General features: G+C 38.1%; 1 protein-coding gene across 1 annotated transcript in view; it reads right to left on the bottom strand.

Annotated features, from left to right (window-relative positions):
* Pcdh15 (protocadherin related 15) overlaps positions 1 to 18888 on the bottom strand; it is a 1187935-nt gene that overhangs the window by 56960 nt on the left and 1112087 nt on the right. The window lies entirely within an intron of this gene.

The raw sequence follows: 18888 nt of genomic DNA, 5'->3' as shown, positions 1-18888 counted from the left end.
TCTGTAGGATCAGCACAAGTTCTACGTTATGACTCAACTCTTTCACCAATTTTTATGCTATGAGGTTCAATCATGTTCAATTTTAAGATAAATGCTAACACCACAATGATATGTAGAGAGGAGAGACAGTAACTGCACAAACATAGCGGTTGCTTGGTACATTAAGCTAACTCACACAGTTCCTATTGATTAACTTCCCATTTCAAAAAATTATTTTGCTTTCTAATTTATTATATTATGAAAACAATAACATTGTCATATTTCATAATAAATGACCAAAGTGCTTTTTGTTGTAAGCTTTTTCTAAAGCAAATGATCATTTAATATAAAACTCAGAAATATCATTTGGTTTTATGATTTCGCATAGTGTGGTCCAAAAAATTTGTAAAAAATGAGGCACAGTTTCTAAAAGTCAGGGTTTGCTAGACCTTTGAGGCTCCTGAGCTCTATTTTTGTAGGTTGTGCAATGTCAGCCCTCTTTCATTTCCTCTTTCAAGGCTCACCGTTCTCGGTGGTCTACCTCGAGGATCTCACTTCTGGAGATGGTTAGGAACAGCTGTCAGGAATGTGTGAATTCTGGGAACTCTCTCCTCTCTATCAAGTGTGTAGAGTTGAATTCTGGTTAACTACAGAGCAAGATTGGAAAATTCCAGTGGCTGATGAACTTGGGACCAACACACAGCATGCTCAAGTTCCATTTAGGATTGTAGTTTCTCTAAGAGATGTAAGTCAGATGGCTCATATAGTACATGCCCTACAGACAAGAACCAAGTGTTCTCATGAAGCAAATGATAAAATTGGCATGTTAAATAATACTGACTAACATCCAAAGTGCCAGTAACCAGATTCAGAGCACAGTTTGAAATCTGGGTTAAAAGGTGCACGGGCAGCAAACCACCTCGGTGTTGAGTGCATCATGACTTTTCGCTTTCTGCTTTCAATGTCTTTACATTTAATTTGCTTCCTTACTCTTACATTTTGTTTTATATTGTAGGGGACTTCAAAGTCACTTTTAACTTGTGTATTTTATCCATCAATGAGATTACTTATGTCCAGCAAATATTATTATAAGTATATATTATATATTATGTATATATGCTATGTTATATGACTATGATGTACTGAAAATGATGTTTGTGAAATCATAGATAATGACCAAGGACATCATGACCATTAGAAATACTTGCTATGAGAGCTGTTAAATTCATATTGTAATAGCAAGAATACAGAAATGTAAGCATTCAAGAACTATATTTCGATTCTTCATCTTAGACACATAAGATTATAACTCCTCTAAGAAAGTAATCTCTTAATAACTTCTTTCTTTTGAGGTCAGGGTGCATGTACTTGGTTTTCATAATGACCTTTCATTTAATTTATGTTTTCTAGTTTTCCTTTATTGTTTCCTGATCCCATTGACCCAGTCTTACAAACCTTCTACCTTCCTTGAAACCCACACACTTACACAGAGAAAACATTCTCCCTTTATTCCTGAATGCAAGGACATTGGTATCTAGTTCTCAGCCTTCCTCTCCGACTTATTCCTTCTTTAAAAGTGCAGTTTTCATGTAGATGGCATACTTGGCAATTTATCTTCAATTCCCAGACTAGTGACTCTCCTTGATCACTGAGCTGCCTGAGAGTTGCTCTAGTGTTAAATCTCCCAGAGGCAGGGGCCCTTGGGGAAATGCACTGTCTCAGGAAGATAAGACTTCAATGTGTGCATTTCTGACCACAGTGCACTCATTACATTTGAAACCTCTTATGCTAGAGAATTTTCCCATTTGCCCTCTTCCTTGAGACATTAGGTTTGGAAATTCCATCCACTTCTGCTCTGTCAAAGTCACGCTGCGCTTATCTCACCTTTATACCTTGGATCGATTGAGCCATAAGTTTATACCTGATGACTTAAGACTGAAGATAGAGAATTTAAACAACCAGGAAAGCCAGTGTGACCATAAGCTCTCAATCTGAGATCCTAACTGTGCTCTTGCTCCGTTTAGAAAATCTTCTCTGTAAACAGTAACTTGTCTCACATCAATAATTCAGCCCACTTGTCAATGTGTGTCTTCTCCAGTCTCCTCTAGAGATGCACACATTCTAATTTACATGAAATTTCAGGATATCAAGTGTGACATTTCTCAGCTGTTCACCTTAGAAACAAAATATCTTTACTGGTGTCATCTGTCAACTCTGCGAATCTTAGAGATGCAGCTGAACTGCTTCTCCCATCGAAGGCATATTCACAAGGATCTGAGCCTCTCCCAGTTCTCCGCATATGGAACATGCTATCACTTCCCTGCCATTTTAACCTTTTCCTCTTAAAACTATAAAAACACATTAGTCTTTTCTACCAAGACAAAGTGAAACTTTTACTCTGATGCTAGCCACAGCACTGTTTCTACGGTTCGGTTCTCTACCACGTCTTAATAGAATTCCTTCCTTCCATTTCATCCTTCAAACACAGTAAGACCTGAGCTTCTCCAGGAAGAGTAATTATTCCAAGTTGGCTTCAAGTGGAGCTCAGGCTCATATCTCCCAGCCTGTGTTCTTGCAGGGCCTCTGTGTCAATAACACTGGTGCACAATTCACAGTCAACTATCATCTGTCCGCCATTCCGTGTCCAGCGCCGTGACACCCATGTGCATAGTCCCCCTCACAGTCTACCATTATTTCACAGGACAATGATGTAGGCCAAAGGGATCAGTAAACTATTGATAACCATACAGGTATCTGGTAGCATAGAAGGGTGGGTCTCACTCTATGTCCACTCTATCCAACATGTCAAAATACCAGGATTTCAAAACTCACTGAAAAGAACAGAAAATGAGACATAAACTACCCTAAGAATTTTTCCTGGCTGCAATAAGGAGATGAAAAGAAAACAATAAACTCACAGGCCAGAAACGAAGTGCAAATGCCTTTTCCAAAGCTGTTAAAAATATTCCTATAATATGTTGTATGGAAGCTGGCCTTTTGAAAAGTGATTAGTGCATGAGGGTAGAGCCTTATAGGAGGTTCTAAGTTCTCCTTTGTCCACTTCTGCTTATAAAGATGTAGTGCAAAGATGGCTATCTAGGAGCCAGGGATACATCTCTAGTGAATCTGCTGATGTGTAAAAATCACTAATGATCCAGGTCTCTAGGAACCAGGGATTTAGCCTAGGTGAATCTGCTGATGGGTAAAAATTGCTAATGACCCTGTCCCAGGAGAAAGAATTTATCTTGTATGAAATCCCTTAGTTATAAATGTCAGAATGGATAAGAAAAAAAACCCCACCAATATATTGTATAAATCTTATAATTTATTTGATATTTTATTTTAGCCGGGCAGTGGTGGCGCGCGCCTTTAATCCCAGCACTCGGGAGGCAGAGGCAGGCAGATCTCTGTGAGTTCGAAGCCAGCCTGGTCTACAAGAGCTAGTGCCAGGACAGTTAGGGCTGTTACACAGTGAAACCCTGTCTAGAAAAACCATTAGCTCTAGCTTCTAATTGGCTAACTCTTACATCTTAGTTTAACTCATTTCTATTAATCTGTATATCACCACAAGGTTGTGGCCTACCAGCAAAGTTTCAACACATCTAGCTCCGGTCACAGATCCATGGTGTCTCTCTGACTCCGCCCTTCTTTCTTCCAGCATTCAGTTCCATCTTCCCTGGCCTAACTAAACTCTGCCCTATCAACAGGTCAAGGCAGTTTCTTTATTCATTAACCAAGAAAAGCAACACACAGACAGAAGGACCTCCCACACCATTACTTAATCTGTTTCTTCCTACTAAAAAGGTTATACCTGGTTCATGATATAGTTACCAAGAGGAAGAGGTTAGCTTGATTTATTAACTTTTATTTTTTTCTGTTGGCAAAAAGTTATGTCTGGAGTTGCTTGGAAAGAAGCCAAACTTGGATATTACAATTCTACTTGCTTTAATCATATTTTATAATGAAAACTCAGACACAGACAACCACTTACACATTGCTAAGACCTCATCTGGAATTTTTAATGTGTACAGGTGCCCAACATTAAGAGACAACCACCAAATAATTGCCTCTATCATGCAGGGAATAGGTAAGACATTAATTTTCTAATAGCTTTAGTAACTGTTCCCCTCTGTTGCCTAAATGAATACCACGGATGCAGAAATATTAGTAAAATAATTAGTGATGTCCTAAGAACTTCCAAACCTATTAAAGTCCAATAATGGGGCTTTAACTTCAGCTTCTCAATTAGACCCATTTCAGCCGCTAGCAGCACAGAAACCTTGCTTTTCCCGAGACAGAGTGAAGGTGATTTAGAATATAGGGCCCAAAACTCATGCCTCACATCCACCCACTGGTGTGGGTGTCAAACTGTGATTATTCGAGGCAAAAAAGAACAGAGAGTTGGCTTCTGAGTAATACTTTAACTTTACTCTTGTATTTTTAGAAAACACGAAGAAACTTTCATTTTAAAGTCTTTATGGCCAATGTGCCCAGCTTCTGATTAAACATGGATAAAGAAATACCAAGGAGACTGATCTATTTCCAGTCCTCTTCAAAAATTTTTGCAAAAACTATAAAGAAAAGGAAGAAATGTCTTAAATAGAAAAAAAATCAGTGCTAGATTTTTTCACAAGCATTTAATAAAAAGTGGCCACACTGGGACACTAATAACACATAGTAATAAGTTCACATTAGGTAACTAGGTAACTGTAGAGTTAAATAAATGATAACCAAGTTTAAAGCAAAATAACAGCAAACAGATACTGGAACATTTACAAATGCAAATCAAATAGCTTCACTTCCTACTATTAAACAGAATATATTTCTATTGTTGGCAAATTTGCATCCTACTAATGTATAGAACATTTTTCTCTTAAACACACACGTACAGGTATATATTTTAAAGTATAGTTACCATTAAAAGATAATCTTTAATCCTAACATCAAGGAGGCCAACGCAGGAGGATCTCTGTGAGTTTGAGGCCAGCCTGTTCTACATCCTGTGAGTTCTGGAATAGCCAGGGCTACATAGAGAGATCCCATCTCAAAGACAAACAAACAAACAAGCAAACCCAAACAAAACAAAATTGGCTGTAATTTTGAATAAGAATCAAAAATAAGAAGACTTCTTATGTTTCAACTCCTAAATTTAATAGAAAATCAAGTAAACAGAACAACAAGGCATTTGAATATTCAGTCTGAAAGTTGAATTTTTGTGAATTTACTCTCTTGATATTTATTGCCTATCAATAAAATTAAATATCACAAAGGAACATTTTATTTTATTTTATTTTATTTTTTTTTTGGTTTTTCGAGACAGGGTTTCTCTGTGGTTTTGGAGCCTGTCCTGGAACTAGCTCTTGTAGACCAGGCTGGTCTCGAACTCACAGAGATCCGCCTGTCTCTGCCTCCCAAGTGCTGGGATTAAAGGCGTGCGCCACCACCGCCCGGCAGGAACATTTTATTACATAAAGAAAAACTCATTTACCATGGCTTTTACAGAAAAAAAGAACATATCTAGACAAATAGAATTCAATTTCTAAACCTTTTAGTTTGGAAAAGCAGTGTGAACATTCAAAAGCATGATGAATCTAAATTGTTGCTCTGAAGCTAATGATAACCAAAAAAAGCCTGTAGTGTCATGAAAGTGACACTAATTGTAAATAAGTTCTAATTTGCAGGTTGCAGTGGGACTATCTGAACATAAGACACTAAAATCTGTCTCTTTGGATTACACAGTTTGCAACATTTTAATATAAAGACCACATTTATTCAAACCAGGGGCTATTCAAAATGTCCTTCATTTAAATTGGTCGTATTTCAGAGTGTTCCTCTCTCTCTCTCTCTCTCTCTCTCTCTCTCTCTCTTGTTCTTCCCTCCCTCCTTCCTACAATTCCTTCCTCCCTTTTGGCATTTGTATGTATGAATATGTAAATACATACAGTTACAAATATATAACAACATATTTTTTGTCACAATGGATTTTATATTTTTGGGTACAAACTGGTATTTTCTAAGAGGAGACAGTTGTTAAAACTGAAAAAAAATATTATGAAATAGTCTTTGATTGGCATAAAATACACTACCTGAAATTTGAAGATTTTTAGCCACATTCAGCATACATTGATAAAATTTCTTGGTTTAATCAGAAAATGACTGGGGATGAGAAAAAAAATTCATGTGTAACAAACAGAAGATGAATATATATAAGAAAGAGCTTTTCTGTTAAAATTTATCCATTTTACCATTTTTACCAAATTATGAGACATTCATAATCTTTTGATCTTTGAGACAAAACAAGCAATAAAGTATTTGTGTGTGTGCACCTGTGTATGAGTACATGAATGCATGTGTTTGTGTGTGTGCACCTGTGTATGAGTACCTGAGTGCATGTGTTTGTGTGTGTGCACCTGTGTATGAGTACCTGAGTGCATGTGTTTGTGTGTGTGCACCTGTGTCTGAGTACCTGAGTGCATATGTTTGTGTGTGGGCATTTGTGCCCATGTTTTGGTTATCTATGCATGTACATATATGTAGGTATATATGTATGCATATGTACGCTTATAAATGTGCCATGGTGTGTTTGTGTGGGTCAGAATAACACTCACTTGAGTTGGATCTCCCCTTCTACCTTGTGGGTTCAAGGGATTGAACTTTGGGGTAAGCATAAATTAGAATCATCAAATTCTGAGGTTTTTTTATTGGCAAATATTCATTGTTCATAGCTATTCCTGCATCTACTTTGCAAACAATTCTTTAAAGTACAGATATGTCGTGGGCTTTGACAATATTTACCTCCCATGCCCTCCCATTTCTACACCTTTCTCTTTTACTACATAGTGTGTATATTTGTGTGCACGTGTGTGTGTGTGGTATGGTTTTACTTATTATTCTGGATCCCTAAATGAGAGTAAATACTCAACATCTGTCTTTACCACTTTGTTTAGTATAATCACCTCTAGTTACATCTATTGTTGAGCAAATGACATAATTTCAGTCTTCCCCTGGTTGGCTAAAATTGAGGTGTGTGCTTATATTCTTGACAGCGGAGTGAATGATTCCCTCTCTTGTATACACACCAGCATGGGTTGTCAATTTTTTTTTTTTTGTGAGGGCCATTCTTACAGGGTAAAACGTAATTTTAATTTGTATTTCACTGGTAGGTAAGAGCGTTGCATTATCCCCCCATTTTTAGTATTTAATTCTTTGTGGATTTCTTGTTCACTTCATTAGTCCATTCTAGAAACTGTTTTTTCATTCTTTTTGATATTCATCTTTCTAGTCTTTATATATTTCAGAAATATTCCCCTATGACAGATTCAGACTTCCTAACATTAAGGTGCTTAATACACGTGAATGATTTTTGTATAAAGCAGATGTACGGATCTAATCTCATTTTTCTACATACGGGTATTCAATTTCTCTAGCATCATTTGAAGAGGTTGCCTTTTCTACAACACACATGTGTGTCATCTTTAAAAAACGATCAGGTGCCTGGGCGGTGGGGGCGCACGCCTTTAATCCCAGCACACGAGAGGCAGAGGAAAGCGGATCTCTGTGAGTTTGAGGCAAGCCTGGTCTACAGTGTGAGTTCCAGGATCGGCTCCAAAGTTACACAGAGAAACCCTGTCTCAAAAAACCAAACCGAAGCAAACAAAACAAACCAACCAAACGGAGAAACAAAACCTGATCAGGAGGCTGTTGCTGTTGTGTTTCCTTCTGTGAACACCATTTCATTCTATTGATCTGTACGTCCATTTCTGCCCCGTTATTACTCTTTGTTACTTTGACTCCACCGTGTGACCTGAAATCAGGTGTTGTCATAAGCCCAGCACTGATCTTTTAGTTCAGGATAGTTTTGCCGTCTTTGGCCTTTGTGTACATATGCATTTCAGCGGATGTTTTTCCTATTTCTTTGAAGAATTCCATTATAGTATTCATGGGAATTGCTTTGATGCTATAGATTGTTTGGTAATACAGCAATTTCCACAAACACTAGTTGCGCTGGTTGAGCCTGGCAGATGTTTCCACTTTCTGATGCCTTCTTCAATTTATTGATTTAAAAAAATTTGTTTCATCAGAAGTCTTCCCTTTCTTGGTTAGGTTTATTCCTACATTTTCCAGTTTCGAAGCTATTATGAATAGGATACGTTTTCTGTCCATTTTCTCAGCATATTCATTGTTGGTGTATAGAAAATAAGTTTCTTACTATGATATTATAAATATGATATACTGATTATGTTTTCCTGCTACATTGCTGAAGTTGTTTTTTGGTTCTAAGTGTTGAGTGGCAGAATCTTTAGGGTCTTTATGTACCAGATCAAATTGTCCACAAATAGAAATAATTTTACTTCTCACTTTTCTAGCTAAGATTTCAAGGGCTTTATGTAGGAAGTAGGTAGTCTTATCTCATTCCTAATTTTAATGGCAATGCATTAAATTTTTCCCTATTTAGTATTATGTTGGCTATAGATTTTCTATAAGCAGCATTTACTATGTTGAGGTATGTTCCCTTTATTCTTGATTTATTCCAGGTTTTTTATCATAGAGGTATGCTGGACTTTTTATTAAAAGCTTTTTTTCTTCATTGAGATGATCGTGTGATTTATGTCCTTGAGTTTATTAAAATTTTGTAATACATTAATTGATTTTCTGTATTGAAGCACCATTTAATCACTAAAAGGAAGTTCACTTGGTCATGTGGAAGACTCTTTATGATGCATTGTTGAATTCAGTTTATAAGTATTGAAAGTTTTTGTAACAATGTACATTTTGGGAATTAGCCTATCATTTTCTTATATTGCTAAATTCTTGTATGATTTTGATAGGGGAGCATGGCCAGCCATGTGAAATAAATTCGGTGTATTCCTTCTATTTTATTTTGTGCATTAATTGGGAAAAATTATTTTTGAGGTCTGGAAGAATTCAACTGTGAAGCCTGGGGATCAAACTTGATGCTTGTTATGAGCGTGTTTATGCTATGTCAATGGTCTTTGCTTAATCTGTTAGGTTTATATGTCTGGAAAATTAACTTTTTCCTAGAGTTTTAAATTTATTAGACTACAGGTTTTCATAGTATGCATTAATAATCCCCTAAATCTCCCCGCTGTCTGTTTTAATGTCTCGCTTCATCTGTATTTGTATATATTGGGTCTTTTCTTCCTTTTGATTAGTTTGCATAAGGGCTTGCCAATCTTGCTTATCTTTTCAGAGAAGCAGCTCTTCACTCTGGATTCCTTTTCTGTCATTCATTCCTTTGTGCTGTTGTTATTACTGTCACTGCTTATTGATTTAGGTTTGCTTGATCTAGATTTCCTAGAACCTTGAAGCTTATTATTATTTATTTCAAATTTCTCTGTTTTTTAAACACAGGTATTTATAGTACAAGCTTTCCTCTTAGAACCACTTTTAAACAATGTACCTCAGTGTCAAAGGGGAATGAGAGTTCAGAGTGAAACAATGGGAAAAAAACTAAGAGATGAAGAAGCCAGCAGGTGTGACAAGTTTCATTCCTGAGGATATGGACCTCAGAGTAATTAGGAGACAAAGGACCACCAACAGGTTATTACAATTGTAAATTTTGATTCTCAAGTTTGACTGTTTTGATTTGCCCCACAGAGAGGATTTGCTGACCTGTTTTCTATCTAACTGCCTTTGATGAGCTTGCTGTGGTTCAGTTTCCAGCCAAATCCACAGGGATTAGTCCTGATGATGGTTGGGGTGACTCAATGCTGAGGGACAGTGCTACACAAAGGGAAGGAACAATGGATGATATTTGAGGAATAGCTGAGGAAATATGTGATAATCTTAAGATGTAGAGTAAACGAGGTCTGTCTAGACACTTCATCAATAGCTTTCTTTCAATCTTGCAGAATTACAGGCCCATCCTGTACATGGCATTTCTGAGCCCCGGAAGAGGTAGTAAAGAACCAAACATGAAGAAGAGCTTTCTCTTGACAGCAAGGCAGAAATGCTATTTGTTCATTAGTCAAACCTACAAGATCATGAGACAGGCTGAAGATTACTAAGAGGATCCGTCTTTCACAGTGAGAAAATTCTTGCAATGGATTGACAGATCTTATTAAAATTACTATCTTGTGGTTGGCCTGTGTGGTGTGTGGTTCAGTTGATAACGTACTTGCCATCAGAACTTGAGGACCCAGTTGGACCCCAAACTCCCATGTAAAAGCCAGGTATGTGGTGTAGGAGGTCCTTCTGTCTTTGTGTTTCTTTCATTGGTTAATAAAGAAACTGCTTTGGGCCTCTTGATAGGGCAGAACTTAGGTAGGTGGGGAGACAGAACTGAATGCTGGGAGAAAGAAAGGCAGAGTTGAGAGAGACACCATGGATCCACCACTGGAGATAGACATGCTTTGCCAGTAAGCCACTGGCACATGGCGATGCACAGATGAATAGAAATGGGTTAAATTAAGACATAAGTCTTAGCCAATAAGAATCTAGAGCTAATAGGCCAAGCAGTGATTTAATTTAATACAGTTTCTGTGTGGTTATTTTGGGGCTAATCTAGCTAGGCAGCCAGGATGAACAAGCAGCCCTCTCCTTAGAACAATCTTCCTACAACAGGTATGGGCACACACGTTTATAATCCCAGTTCCAGGGAAACAGAGACAAAAGGATCCCTTGGACCCATTGGTCAGACAGTTTAGCCTAATTGGTGAGTTCAGTTTCAGTGAGAAATTGTCTTAAAAAATAAAGTAGAGAGAAATTGAACAAGATAACCAATGTTGATCTCTGGTTACCATATACTCATATACATGCAGCCTTCAACACACACATGCATGCACATATGCATGCATTGCCCCCCAACTAATACTGTTTATTATTTTCTTGTCTATGCACACTGTCAAACTCTAGTATGAATTAGAGTAAACAAGCAGATTCTTTTATATGCCTCCTTTTTAAGACAAAGCAGGACTTAAGTGTGGAAGGAAATGAGTTGCAGATGACCTTGTCTGTACTGCAGCTCCCGTAGATGAGCTGTGGGGCTGTAATTCAAGGTTATAATTGCATTTACTGCTAAGCAGACACTCATCAGCATAGGTGAGATGTGGGTTTTCTGCAAAACTTCTGCTTTTCTCATTAGATGTCCCTAATTTCCTTGATGATTATTCATGTAACATACAATTAATATGCACAGGAGGGGGCAGGAAAGATTACACCGTGATTCATTAGTGAAAGATTGCTTTTTTTTTTTAACAAATTTTATAGATAATTTATTTTATGTTCATGAAAGACAGTTTTTCTGCTGTTCAGGACTTTTTTATATACCTTTACTCTGAAAACAAAACAAAACAACAAAAAACCCAGTTTTTTTTAAAACCATGTGTCTATTAGATATAAGAAGACCCTTAAAAATTCATAAATTGATGCTCTTTCCTGTTTAGAAATGTTAAAGTTTTATCTTTTCTAAGACCCACCCTATTTTCATTTACCCACAAATCTCTTTGCTTCACCTCTGCCACTTTATACCCAGACATCCCACGTCCTCCTCCAGAGTTAGCCTAGTGGGTACCCCCTACCACTCCTTCCTCACTTTCCTACAACCCTCCAGATCTACTTTGTGCCCTACAGCCTGTATCCTGGCACTTTGCAGTACCTGTCCTCTAGCCTTCTGTAGGGTCTTACTCCCTGTGTCTCAGCCTAGTCTGACCTGTGTCATAGCTAAGGACCTGCCGTGCCTGCAGTTACCCAGGAGTCCCTTCTTGACCACCTCAACCACCCTACAAGGTACCCAGACTTCCCACATCCCCCAATGTACAGCATAGGACCCATATCCTTGCCTTGACTCAGTCAGACCGACGACTGACTCTGCTTGGGATTTAGCAGAACTTTAGGCTTCCACCAACACCTTCCCTTCCTGTAATCATTGACAAGTCTCTGTATTGCCTCCACCACCCCACTACATACTCAGACTTCTTTCCATGTTTGCCTTCAGGGTCTGGCCCAGTGAGTACCCCTGACCTCCTTCCTCATTCATTCCCTTTCCCCAATTCATCAGCTTTGCCTGGCACTCGCAACCAGTGGACTAGTCTGGCCTTCATTCTAAAGGAGATCTAGTTTGGGGCCAGGATCCTCCAAACCCATCTGTCAAATCACAGGACTTTCCTTGTCTCCTACATCATATCCAGCCATTGTATTCAGACTTCTCCACTGCCATACTTAAGGCTTGAAATGGGAAACACATCCTGAATACCAGCCTAGTCTCGTCTGTCCATCTGATTTAATTCCACCCCAAATATTTTCAACCTATAGACCCACACCACCCCCACATCTTCTCTCCTTCCTCAACATGCTTTATAAATCATAAACTCAGAACCAACAAAGGGAGTTCACATGCCCAGATCTCATCCTAGGAATATCAACAGTATGAAAGATAAAATCAGTATCTTTTCTCTAAAGCTGACCAGTCCTGCAGACATGCTTGCAAATGCAATTATCTAGATGAACTCTAGGAGACAGGTTTAAAAGAACAATTGTAAAATGCCCCCAAAGAATTCAAGGAGTTCGAAGAAGACACATAGAAGCAGATTAACATCAATCCATCAAGAGTAGGTGATTTTGATACCCACTTTCTCCAATAGATAGATCATCTGGACAAAAAAATAAAGAGAAACATCCAAATTAATTGACATCATACATCAAATGGAATTAACAGATGTCTATAGAATTTTCTGCCGAAACACCAAAGAATACACATTCTATTCAGCAGCATATGAAATCTTTTCTTCCACTTTCTGGGACGCAAAACAATTCTGTACAAGTTCAAAAAGTTTAAAGTAATTCCCTGTATTCCATCTGATCACAGTGCAACAAAACTTAAAATTGGCAGACAAAAAGAAACCTCTGCAAAATAAGCAAATCCATGAAGATCAAATAACTCATTACTTAATGATGAGTGAATCAAAGAAGATATTAAAAGTCAAAATAAAAACTTCCTAGAAGAAAATGAAAATACAATATAACAAAACCCCTGGTACATACTGAAGGCATTCGTACAAGAGAAATGTATAGCTCTAAGTGCCTATGCTTAAAAAAATTATAAAGAACACAGAGAAATACTGCAATAATAATGAAAACCAAAAGTAAGTAAAAAAAAAAAGGAACAAATCAAATCCAGATCCAATCGGTAGCAACAAATAATAAAATATCAGAGCAGAAATCAACAAAGTAGAAACAAAAAACAATATAAAGAATCAACAAATCTAAGAACTATTTCTTTGAGAAGATAAACAAAATTGACAGACCTATTGCCCAACTAATAAAAAGAAAAAAAATGACCCAAATTAATGGGATCAGAAATGAACAGGGAGACATTACAATTGATACTGAAGAAATTCACAGTTTTATAAGATGATATTTCAAAAATCTGTACTTTCTAAAGCTGGAAAACCTAGATTTCTAGGTCTAGTCAAACCACCAAAATTAAACCATGAAGTCAATGACTTGAATAGACCCATAGCAAATGAGGAGATTGAAGTAGTAATAAAAAGCCTTCCAGCTAAAAAAAGTCCAGGACCAGGTGGATTTACAGCAGAACTCTACCAGACATTCAAAGAAGATGTACAGCCAGTTCTGCCTCAACTCTTTAAAAAAAATTAAAGATAAGAAAAAGGAAAAGAAAGAAAGAGAAGCAGCACTTATAAACTCCTCAAATCCAGTATTACTCCAATACCCAAAGCAGGTAAAAATAGCAACAACTACAATAACAGAAAACTATAGGCTGATATCTCTGGTGAATATAGATTAAAAATAATCAATAAAATACTGTTTTTGTCCAGTGATGATGGTATGCCAGAGGCTTTGACTCAGACCAATCACTCATTGCAATGAACATTTTGCTGATGGGGCTGATTGGACAAAAGAGTACACTGTGTGATCACCAAAACAGCTCCTGGTACCACTAGGATGAATGAAGAACTGTTGGAAAGACAGAGGAAGGTGTTTTTTTTTGTTTATTTTGTTTTAAATTAATTTTGGAAGGTATTCTTTTAGGGGGCACATTGCAGGGGGTAAAGGGCAGACATGGAGAAACTCAGAGGTGAGTGGGATTAGGTTACATGATGTGAAATTCTCAAAGAATCAAAAGGAATTATGGTAAGAAATCAAAACAAACAAACAACAGTATGATACTGGCACAAAAACAGACATGCAGACCAATGGAACAAAACTGAAGACACAATTGTAAGCACATGTAACCTCAGCCATTTAATTTTGACAAAGATGCCAAAAACATACACTGGAGAAAATAAAGTATCTTCAACAAAATTTAATATGTATACACTATGGGAACACTAATCAGCTGTAAAAAAAACAAAATCATGAACTTTGTAGGTAATTGGACGGGACTAGAAAAAATGATATTGAGTGAGGTAAGTCAAGCCCAAAGATGCACATCCAATGTTCTCTCTTATTAGAGGATCCTAGCTCCAATCTTGAGATATAAATATATATTGTGGAATAACTGTAGAAGCCAATAAAACAGAACCATTGCCGGTATAAGGGTGTTGGGTAGCAACAGAGAAGGAAATCATAGAGTATACATGATCTGACCAGGGAAATGGGAAGGAGGGGATGCTTTAGGGAAGGGAGGTAAAAACAGAAGAAGGTGGGAGGAGGGTAAAGGGGAAATGCAGGGCACATAAATCAACAATAGTTATCATAAGAATGAGATTTGCAAGGACACTGGAGTAGGACAGAATAGTGTTGAACTTTTAGGAAGGGTGCTGATGACCCAGCTCGGTAGCTGAAGGCACTGACCCCACTAGCCTGGCAGGTTTGAGTTTGGAACTCATGTAAAGGTGAAAGGAAAGATCTGACTCCACAACATTGTCCTCTGATCTCCACCACCAGCCATCCATTGTGTCACTCCCACAAGATTAGTACTAAGGCATTTTAGATGTATAAAGGGGCATTCAAACTGTATCAATGTGAATGAATTAGAATAAACTGTAAGAAACCATTATATGTCCATCTAATGAGTAAAATATCAAGAATAGACTGAAAAATTTTTCAGGAGACAATCAAAGTGTTCAGGTACTGCTAAATGGTTGGACGTTAATTTGTGCAAAGATTTGGAGAATGTTGTGACATCAGCTATTAAGCATGAGCATACATGCCAACCCTTATGGACCTCTACTTCTGTCTGCTAACAGAAATTAATACATACATTTCTTAAAAAATAACTGACATGAAGCTGGAGAGATGGCTCAGAGGTTAAGAGCACCTATTATTCTTCTAGATGTCCTGGGTTTGATTCCCAGCACCTACATGGTGGCTCACAAGCATCTGTAACTCTAGTTTAGGGGGACCTGATCTTCCAACCTTTTATTCTCAACCTTTTTTTAACCCCTTTAAACATTTTCTTTAGACTTAAGGCCCCAGTAATCTAAAAGTCAAAATCCAGCACTGCTTATAATTATGTGAAACATTTTAACAGGACTCAACTACATTTACTCCAAGATCTACTATAAACACATCAAAGAAAATGTTTAGTGCAATATTTGAAATAATGTGTACCCAGAAGTGAAACGGTTTAGATGTATAGAAACATCAGATCAGCAGTCCTCACAGCCTGCTGACATACCTTCCATGAGTTACTGTCATCTCCTGTAAGTCTACTCTGTTTCAGTGAACATCACACATCATCAGTATTTATCCAGGATAGGCTACACGTCAGATTTTACTTCCCTTTAGGACTGAATAATATTGCATCATATGTACAGACTCGAGTTGTTCAATCCGTTCACGCATAGACAGGCATATAGGGTTTGCTCCCAGTTTTTATCTTTTTTCGATTGACATTGCTGCATGCATGTTTATGAATGCCTGTGTGAGTTCTTGCTTTAAGTTACTCCGGTACAGCTCTAACCTTTGTGGTGTTGATGGGGCAGGAACTCTATCCCAACGTGAGTGAGATTCCTAAGTGATGCTAATGACTTGCATTAAAGACTGATGAGGAAAAAGTACTGGGACTTCCCTCCCACTCTGCGGTTGGAATGACTGATTACATGTTGCCGGTGGACATCAATGTGGCTGAACCCTTCGTGACAAACATGTCAGCCTTAAACCACAGCGAGTGCTGCTCAGGCTGATCAGTCTTTATCTCCTGAGACCTTCTAACACAATCTAACAATTGTTTGAACATGACGTGAGCATTTCATTTCCAAGTCTGAAAGCAGACTCTATTGCCCTGTGAAACACTGTCTCGTGATCTCCTCACGAGGCTGCATAATCACTGAACACATATGCAAAATGAGTGGGACTCCATGTCCAAGGGCATCATTTACAGCAGGACAAGGGTGCTTGGCTCTGGCTGACCAGGTTTAAGAGCAGGCTTAGCCTCTTCCGAGGCAGAAGACCCCAAGAGGATAGACACCGGAATAAAATTAGACAATCTAAGCAGGTAAAAGCCAAACACACCCTCCAAACTGTCCCACGGAGGCAAATAATTTAAAGTCACATTTTCCCCTATTTCAGATGATTATATTCGACTCAGTGTAGTATAAACATGTAGTAAGATCACATTAGATGGCATTCCCATGCAGAGTTAACTACTGCTTCTCCCTCTGTCTTTCGTTCTTTTTGTCTCATTAACTAGAATGTTATTTATGTTATTTTTTTGGAGGAGGGTAGAAAGCTAGTTCTGTATATTTAGCGCTGAGTAGGAAAATAGTACACTTACTTCTTCAGCATGAGTGCCCAGCAGGCCTGTTAGGGTATTAGACGCTCCAATGGAGAGCAGATACACAACTTCCTGATTTCCCAACACATACTGGGCAATTTATTCCATCAGTTATCCTACTGTGTTATCTTCATCCAGCATATTCGAAGTGTCAGCTCGAGTCCACGCTCCAACTTCTCAGGCAGTTCAGCTTGCCTTCCTGCTTTTTCAAAGCCCCATCTTACCCTGTCGGTTCTATTTTATGTGACTTTTTTTTTCTCCCTTACTTATTCTTTTCCTGGCAGCATCTTTTGAAAGGTGTAACTTTCAGTATTTTGAATTTTATGGCAGGCTAAAAAATAACTTTTATTCCTAGTAGATGAAATCCGGCATTACTCTAATATGCACCAGCAAGTGGCTTAAAAGCCCCTATCCTATTCCCAGGAGATTTCTCATTTTAAAACCATTTTTTCCCTCAAACCTCCCAGGAGAGTAGTCCCCAGTTCAGTGTGATTTTTTAAATAATATTTTCCCACCGCACGTACGAATTGAGAACTGCTTTAACTCGTGAATACTGGGCTAAAACGGGAAAGAGACGATTTCTGGATTCCAGACTGAGAGCAGCAACTGTGCGGGCCAACAAAGACTTCTCCGTTGGCTCATCCGTGCCCTGCCTCCTGTCACCATCCACTGCTTTTGCACTCAGTGGCTGCCCTGCAATAGAGGATCCTATATATATTCCAGTCTGATCTATCTGCCTTGCTGCACGAGCGTTATCTGCTGTGTAAAAAAAATGTTCTTTCAGTAATTGAACTGGTTCCTTCCTTTAGATCCACAGTGCAGTCTGTGTTCTCCTAACTGAATTACTTCATCAGGTCTGTCCATCAGTGTATCGCTAAGCTCTGCTCAGTCTTTCCATCCCTGGGTTTTGTCTCAGGGTCGAACACTGATTTCCATGATGCAGTTGATCTCTTGTGAGTGTTTCCCACACAAACACAAAGACTGTCATCTTTCTCTAGGTCCCTTAGAACTCATAGGCTCTGGAGTGTTTACCCTCCCTTCTTGGCATTGCCCTTACATTTGATTGTGGGTTTGACTGAAATTTCTTTTTGTTACTGAAGGTGTTGGATAGGTGCTGAAAGCAGCTGGAAGCATTAAGACTGATCACGGAGGCCCGGCTCATGGGGAAGAAAGACAGCTTCTAATGAGCAGAGCTCAGGAATGCCAAAGCCGAGCTTGCCAGGGATCAAAAGGAGTTCATACATTTAGCGTATAGCTATTAAAATGGTTGTTAAGGAGAGCTCAGAAACATAACCGTAACCGGTAATCTACAGTGAACTAAGACTCTAACTCTTACGCTAATAAGAAGAAAACATCAAATATTTTATTGCATAATAACAAAACAACTGAAAATATCCAAAAGCATTTTAGACATCTCTAGATGTGTTTGTGGATATCAGGGAAACTGAAAGCATCAACCTGGAACCTGAGCATCCTCTATGTTACATATGTAGTTTTCCAATTCTCTTCTGAGTATGAAGAGACTCAAAAAACTTTTAGTCGAGCACTAAAATTAGCAGTGTTTATGAGTATTATCTTAATTTAAACATCACTTGATATTTGAAAAGTTGTTGTAAGAAGGCAGTCATTCTCACTAGAGTAGATGATTTCCACATCTGTCACTAGAAATTTTATTTGGAGATTCTATGGAGTTTTTCTGAGGAGATCCTAGTAGAGGCATGAAAACCCATTGAGAGGGCTGTGAGGACGGCATGGCAGGTAAAGATGACTGCAGTACGAACCCAGCAGCCTAGATCAAGCTCCCAAACCCAAATAAACGAGGAAGGAAAGAAGGAACTCCAGAAGTATGATCTCTGATCTTCCCAAATATGATGTAAGCTTCAGCTATGGCAACATATTCACACTTATACAATACTAAACAAACAAACAAATAATAAATAAAATTAAATATATGCTGGACAAAACATCTGCAATATTTTATGTAGATTATTATAAGGAATTTGACCCAGTTTTCAGTAAGAATATACTAAGTTGCTTAGTGTTGACCTCATAAAAACTGTGTTGAGTTTGGGTAATTAAATTTAAGTTTATGTCATGTTTGAATGTGAAATGTTCGCTACAGGCTTATGTGTTTGAAGACGTGGTTCCCAGTGGGAGGTGCTTTTGGGGGAGGTTTTGGAACATTTAAGAGGACAGAGACTTCTTGG

The sequence above is a fragment of the Chionomys nivalis genome, chromosome 19, assembly GCF_950005125.1.
Source record: "Chionomys nivalis chromosome 19, mChiNiv1.1, whole genome shotgun sequence".
Classification (NCBI taxonomy): domain Eukaryota; kingdom Metazoa; phylum Chordata; class Mammalia; order Rodentia; family Cricetidae; genus Chionomys; species Chionomys nivalis.
This window is presented reverse-complemented; position numbering and strand designations above follow the sequence as displayed.